Source organism: Cricetulus griseus, chromosome X (assembly GCF_003668045.3).
Source record: "Cricetulus griseus strain 17A/GY chromosome X, alternate assembly CriGri-PICRH-1.0, whole genome shotgun sequence".
NCBI lineage: Eukaryota > Metazoa > Chordata > Mammalia > Rodentia > Cricetidae > Cricetulus > Cricetulus griseus.
Window position 1 is genome coordinate 107,753,285 of NC_048604.1, and position 7,527 is coordinate 107,760,811.

General features: G+C 43.5%; 1 pseudogene; it reads left to right on the forward strand.

The window, feature by feature from the left end:
- Window positions 1-5,708: 5,708 nt before the first annotated feature.
- Window positions 5,709-7,314, forward strand: LOC100761731 (annotated as a pseudogene).
- Window positions 7,315-7,527: the final 213 nt, after the last annotated feature.

The window sequence follows — 7,527 nt, forward strand, 5'->3', positions numbered from 1 at the left end:
TAAGTCAGGAAATTAGTAAGGGGCTGTGTTAGTTTGAATGTAATTGGCCCCATAATCTCATAGGGAGGGGCACTATTAGGATGTGGTCTCATTGGAGTAGGTATAGCCTTGTTGAAGGAATTGTGTCACTGTGGGGTGGCCTTTGAGATTTCCTATGCTCAGGATACCATCCAGTGTCTCCATTGACTTGCCCGCAAGATGTTAGGCTCTCAGCTCCTTCTCCAGCACCATGTCTGCCTGCAGGCTGCCATGCTCCCCACCATGATGATAATGGACTAAACCTCTGAAATTGGGAGCAAACTGCAATTAAATGTTTTCTTTATAAGAGTTGTTGTGGGGCCAGGTGTTGGTGGTGCACACCTTTAACCCCAGCACTCAGGATGCAGAGGCAGAGGCAGAGGCAGAGGCAGAGGCAGGTGGACCTCTGTGAGTTCCACACCAGCCTGGTCTACAAGAGCTAGTTCCAGGACAGCCTCCAAAACCACAGAGAAACCCTGTCTTGAAAAACCAAAAAGAAGAAAAAAGAAAAAAAGAAAAGAAAAGAAAAAAGAGTTGTTGTGGTCAAGGTGTGTCCTCACAGCAATAAAAACCTTAAGACAGGGGCCACAGGATAGGATTTTAAGGAAGGGTTATAAAATGTAGTTGTGTATAAAGGGTGTGAATGAAAATGACCCTCAGAGGCTCATAGGAAGTAGCACTGTTAGGAGGTATGGCCTTGTTGAAGTAGGTGTGAACTTGCTGGATAAAGTGTATCACTGGGGGTGGGCTTTTAAGGTTTCAGAAGCTCAAGCCAGGCCCAGTGGCTCACTTGCTCTTCCTACTGCCTGCCAATCCAGATGAAGAAGTCTCAGCCACCTATCCAGCATCATGTCTCTCTATGTGCCACCATGCTTCATGACAATAATTGACTAAACCTCTGAACTGTAAGCCATCCCCAAATTAAATGTTTTCATTCCAAGAGTCATTATGATCATGGTCCCTCATCATACAATAAAACATTAAGACAAGAAATGAAAGGGAATAGTAAAATTATTAGTGTCAAATATGGAGGGAGATTGGAGGGTAGAGGAAGGCATACAGTAGGGACAACTAACATTAAAAACATCTTGAAAAAAGTCATATGGAAGCCTAATACTGTAGGAGCTTCTAAAAATACTTATATACACACATATGAAAAAGAGGAGGCACTTTTTAACAGGTTGATAATTAACCTATCCAAAGTTATCTAAAAGATAACAAATCAAAAGCTCAGTTCTAGGAATGAGCTATCTCTTTGGAGTTGTTAGCCAAGGAAGTCATGTAGTCATCCAAATGTTACATGCATTTAGAGCTATAACATTCACTCTTGTGTCTGCCTTAATTAAGTACAATGGATGTGGGTAGGGTTTATTTTCACTTTCATTCACTTCTAGGAAATTTATTATTTTCTCCTTTATTTGTTTAATGGTTCCATCTATTTTTTTTTGGTTTTTTAAGACAGGGTTTCTCTGTGTAGCTTTAGAGCCAATCCTGGCACTCGCTCTGGAGACCAGGCTGGTCTCCAAGTCACAGAGATCCGCCTGCCTCTGCCTCCTGAGTGCTGGGATTAAAGGCATGTGCCACCAACCCCTGGTGGTTCCATCTATTATTATTATTATTATTTAAAGATTATTTACTTAATATGTATATATAGTGTTCAGTCTGCACAGTGGAAGAAGCACCAGATCTCATTACGGATGGTTGTGAGCCACCATGTGGTTGCTGGGAATTGAACTCAGGACCTCTCGACGAGCAGTCAGTGCTCTTAACCACTGAGCTATCTTTCCAGTACCATTATTATTATTTTATCATCACTTTGTCACTGTGATTACTGTGCTTCTCTCTCTGTGTCTGTCACTGTGTCTGTCTGTCTGACACTGCATGTGTGTATGGGGGAAGGACAAACAAAATATGGGTCCTTGTGTTCCATGGTACACATGTATAGGTCAGAAGACAACTTTCAGAAGTTGGTTCTCTCCTTCCATTTCCAGTTCTGGGGATCAAAGTCATATAATGTTCTACTTTTGGGGAAGTGGTTTTATCCATCCATTCATCTTGCCAGAAAAGGAATTGTTCCCGCACACTATTCAAGTGAGTTGCTTAATCTCCATGGGTGTGTATCCCAAGTGGGCCTTCAACTCACTCCCCTGTGCCTCAGCCTTCTAAACCATAGCATTATAGGCATGCACTCCATGCCCATCTTCATCACTGTATCTTAATACTTAATATATCTTAGATGCATTTTTCTAGCAAAATGTTTTAGTCTATTTTCTACTGAAAATATCTGAGTATCTGAGACTTGATGATGTACAAACAATAAGAGGTTTAGGGGTTGAGATGTTGCTGTGTGGTGGAATCCTGGGTTCTGTCTTCAACACTAAAAGGAATAGTTTATCTTGGCTTACTACTCTGGAAACTGAGTAGTCCATGGCATGGAACCAGCAAGGGCATTGCACAGGTTCAAGTTGTGGCAGAAAGCAGAATGGCAAAACATGAGAGACAGTCTCATTTTATAAGAACCCAGTTTTACAGTAACTAATCAGGTTCTTCAAGAAAACTCACATAGGATGTAAGGGTAATCTGCTTGTGACATCTGCCACCCCAATGATCACCAGGGTTGATTCAGCTGATCTATCTGGCTAGACAGGTGTCCCCTTCCTCCCTCACTGCTCCATGGGCATCATTCCTGAGGCTGTGAACTTGGTCAGTGCCTTTCCTGAAATAGAGGAGGGATGGTCAAGGGTACACAAGCAGTTATACTCTCCTACTAGAACTTCCAAATAAGCACTCAAAAGAACTCACATACTACCAGGAGAATTAACCAAATCCTGTGACAAAGGATTAGGTTATTCATGAGGGCTCCACCCCCACGACCCAAATGTCTCTAACAAGGCCCTACCTCTCTCAGTCACTCGTTTTCTTTTTCAAGACAGGATTTCTCTGTGTAACAGTCCTGGCTGTCCTGGAACTTGCTCTGTAGACCAGGCTGACCTCGAACCCAGAGATCTGCCTGCCTCTGCCTCCTGAGTCCTGGATTAAAGGTGAGTGCCACTACCAAGGCCTTACCTCTCAACACTGCCACAATGAGGCATGAAAGTTCCAAAGCAAGAAGTTTTCAGAGTCACAAACAAGCCATAGCAGAGCAAATGCAAACTATTTCATAATTTTTAGCACTATAAAGAAATTATTAGGAAGAAAAAAGTGGGGAAAGAATGCTGAGGAAGTACTATTGAAACAACAATATCCAGTTGAGGGACATGTACGCTTTCTATTTTAATACATATTGCTACTTGCTACCCTCAAAGCATTATACTCGTGGTCCTCCACCAGCAGTACATGAAAGTGGGTTTCCTTATACCATCCCTAGCCACAGATTTGAAAATGTTTCCCAATCTAATATGAAACGCATTTTATTGTTTTGATTTATGTTTGTTTTCTTTCCTTGTGGGGGGGCGTTGAGACAGGGTTTCTCTTCTCTGTGTAACAGTCCTGGCTGTCCTGGAACTCATTCTGTAGTCCAGGCTGGCCTTGAAGTCACAGAAATCAAGTGCAGCACTTGAATGACTGGTGACCACAGAGGTGAGAAGATAGCATCAGATCCCCTGAAACTGGAGTTACAGATAAGTGACTGTGAGCTGCCATGTGAGTGCTTGGAATTGAATCCAGGTCCTCTGGAAGAGTAGCCTGTGTTTTTAACCATCTCTCAAGCCCCGGGCGTTTTGCATTTCTCATACCAATTTTTCGTTATAAATTGAAACCCTTTGTCATATATGCAGCCAATGTGTGTTCCCAGCTTTATTGTTCTTTTGAATTTCTTTATGATGTTTTTGCCTCGAAGGGCTTTTAACTTTTATAAAGTCAAATTCACCAATATTTTCCTTTATGAAATCTGAATTTTGAGACCAGCGGTGGTGGCCTATGCCTTTAGTCCCAGCGCTTGGGAGGCAGAGGCAGGTGGATCTCTGTGAGTTAGAGGCCAGCCTGGTCTAAAGAGCAAGTTTCAGGACAGCCTCCAAAGCAATACAAAGAAATCTTGTCTTGAAAACCCCGCAAAAAATGAAAGAAAAAGAAAAAGAAAAAAAGACAGAAATCTGAAATTTGGGTTTTGCTATAAAAGTCTTTCCTTTCCCATTCCTACAGCAGAAAGAAGTATCATCCTATTTTCTTCAAGAACTATTGTATTTTGGGCTTTTCCCTATCTCCAATTCTGACCCACCTAGAGTCATACTTTGGTGTAAGGAGTGAGCTAAAGATACCTTATTCTTACTACCAAATAGTTGTCTAAGTGCTATTGGTGGAATAATCCCCCTTTTCCTAACTGATTTCAGTTGCTACCATGATCATAAATTAAGTTTTGTATTATGTATTTTGGTTTTCTTATGGAACCTATTTATTCCATTGATGTAATTATTTTTCTTGTACTAAATTGCTTTAATAATTTTAACTGTAGTATTTTTTTAAGATTTATTTATTTAGTATACAGTATTCTGTCTGCATGTATGCTTGCAGGACGTAAGAGGGCACCAGATCTCATAACGGATGGTTGTGAGCCACCATGCGGTTACTGGGAATTGAACTCAGGACCTCTGGAAGAACAGTCAGTGCTCTTAACCTCTGAGCCATCTCTCCAGCCCTAACTGTAGTATTTTTAATTTACGACAGAACTAGTCTCATTTTTACTTCTTTTGCAGATTTATGTATGTGTGTACTTGTGTGTGCCTGTATCAGGACACATGTGAAGGTCACAGAACAACTTGTCATACTAACTCGGGTCATCAGATTGGGTATCGTGGGCCTTTATTTACCAAACATCTTGTTTGCCAACCAGCAGAATGAGTTTTCTAAGACTCGTTTCCCGAAATCTTATAGTCATGCTCCCATGTTTACTTTTCCAAGGGTATATTGGTATGATTTATAAAGTCAGTAAAATTCTTAAAATTAGTGATTTTAAAAATTTTTTGTTTTGGTTTTTTCGAGACAGGGTTCCTCTGTATTGTTTTGGGGGCTGTCCTGTAACTCGCTCTGGAGACGAGGCTGGTGTCGAACTCACAGAGATCTGCCTGCCTCTGCCTCCCGAGTGCTGGGATTAAAGGCGTTCACCACCAACGCCCAGCAATTTCGTGAAATTTTTGAGAGCTAGGATGGAACCCAGGCCTTGTGTGTGCTAAGTAAACATTCTACCACTGGGCCATATTCTTGCACGCAGTGAAGTTTTTGATGGCGGGACTGGAGGCCGGCCTCCCCGGCAATGGCCAGAGACCCTGCACAGGCTTCCGGGCGGCACAGGCTCTCTCAGCTCTCAGAGCGGTGTTCTGCGCACTTCCGGCCCTGGCAGGCCCGGCGGCCTCGTGGGTGTGAAGGGAGCCACAGCCCGATATCCACGGCGCGGGGAGCCGGAAGTGACCTCCTAGCAGGAACCCGCCAGGGCCACCGCACCCCGGAAGGAACAGAAGGAACCGAAGGAACGTCCTCCACTCATTCGCTGTTACCCTGACATGGCAATGCCGCTTCGCCTCTGGCCTGGGCGAGTTTAGCCTGTGTGGATTCCAGTAAGCTGCGTGTGTGTCAGTAAACTGCGTGTGTGTCAGAATATACACCCCACTGCTCTCTGACTTTGCCCATGCCGTGTTTAGCCTAAAGATGACTCTGTTTTCTTGCAGGTGTTGCCGTTGAGGAGGCCTCGTCTGGAGATGGCCGCATCCAAAGAGGCCGTCCCTTCCTTAGCCGATTGTCAGTGCGGCATCTGTATGGAAATCCTGCTGGAGCCGGTAACCCTTCCTTGCAACCACACGCTCTGTTACCCCTGCTTCCAGGCAACCGTTGAAAAGGCCAACCTGTGCTGTCCCTTCTGTCGCCTCCGGATCTCTTCGTGGGCTCGGTACCACACTCGAAGAAATTCTCTGGTCAATACAGACTTGTGGGCGATTATTCAAAAACACTATGCAAGGGAGTGCCAGATGAGAATCTCTGGGCAGGAATCGAGGGAAATCGATGGTGACGACCAACCGTGCCGCCAGTTAAGTAAACCTGGAGAGTTGAGACAAGAATATGAAGAGGAGATAAGCAAGTTGGAGGCCGAACGACAAGCCATCAAGGAAACTGAAAACAAAGCCAGTGAGGAGTACATACAGAAATTGTTGACAGAAGAGGAGGAGGAGGAGGAAAAACAACGGATGGAAAAGAGGAGACGTGAGATGGAAGAACAGCTGAAAGGCGACAAAGAACTGGCAACGAGGCTCAGCGTCAGTAGTGACAGTAACTATGAGCAAAATATCTTGGCTTCTCCTTCGACTTCCGGAAAATCAGATGCAGTCAAAAACAAGTCACAAAAGAAAAGTACAAGAAAACAAAGACACTTTGGATGTATTCAGAAACATTTGTCTCCTACATTGGCGTCTGGGTCAGCATGGCCATGTGAAACTGTCCTTGGAGAGGATAATAGCTGCGTATCCAAGAACAGCCCTGTGTGCCAAGACACTGAAAAGGATATGCCAACCCTTCCTCTGAAGATATGCCTAGAAACTCAAGAACAAGGTTCAGAGTCTTTGGCAGAGTCACCTGTGCCATGGTTATGTGCCAGGGGTGCAGAACAGCGCCTTGAAGGAACACTACCGACCAACAATGATGATGAAGCTACAGTTAAGCCTTCTGGTAAAATAGAAAATGAAGATGCCTCTGTGTCAGGTGTGACCCAGTTAGCTGGCGGTTACACAGCTCCAGAAAGTAGTGGGCATCATCTAGTAGTTGGAAAAGAGATTTCTGAAAGAGAAAACCAAGATTCTGTGTTTGAAGCAGGCATGGATCCATGCTCTTCTGCAAAAACAAGCAACGTGTTCCCCGAATCCTCAGATCAAGAAGAGGAAGAAGTGAGTTTCATACAAAAACTGATAGAATTGGAACACATGTTTTTTGAGAGACATAAGCAAGAAGAACAGGACCGATTGTTAGCATTACAACTTCAGAAACAGATGGATAAAGAACAGAAGATGATCAACCGACAGAAAGGATCCCCCGGTCAGTATGACTTGCGCACATACTCAGAACCAGACAGGCAGCTGCATAAGCAGAGGAAGAATTCCAAAGATACGACTTCATAAAGCTGACTAATTCAGAGCATCCAAAATCTCAGAAGAGCGCAGAAGATGAATATTGGCAACCTTTTAAAAGCACATGGAAGGTTTCAGTTAGTGGAAGAAAAATGTTAAGTTCTACTAAAGATGACTGTATCTAAACCCACTTACTACCTACAGTCTAGTTAATTCACAAAAAAGTATTATCCAAGTATTTCAGAGATAAACCAAGCAAAGCATGGCTAAAGAGGGTGTTCTGTAGTCTTTTAAAGCTGTATTGTAAAGCTAGCACTTTTTTTTTTTCATTTTTCCAGACAGGGTTTCTCTGTATTATTTTGAGCCTGTCTTAGAACTTGCTTTTGTAGACTAGGCTGGCCTCAAACTCATAGAGATCGGCCTGCCTCTGCCTCCCGAGTGCTGGAATTAAAGGCCACCAACA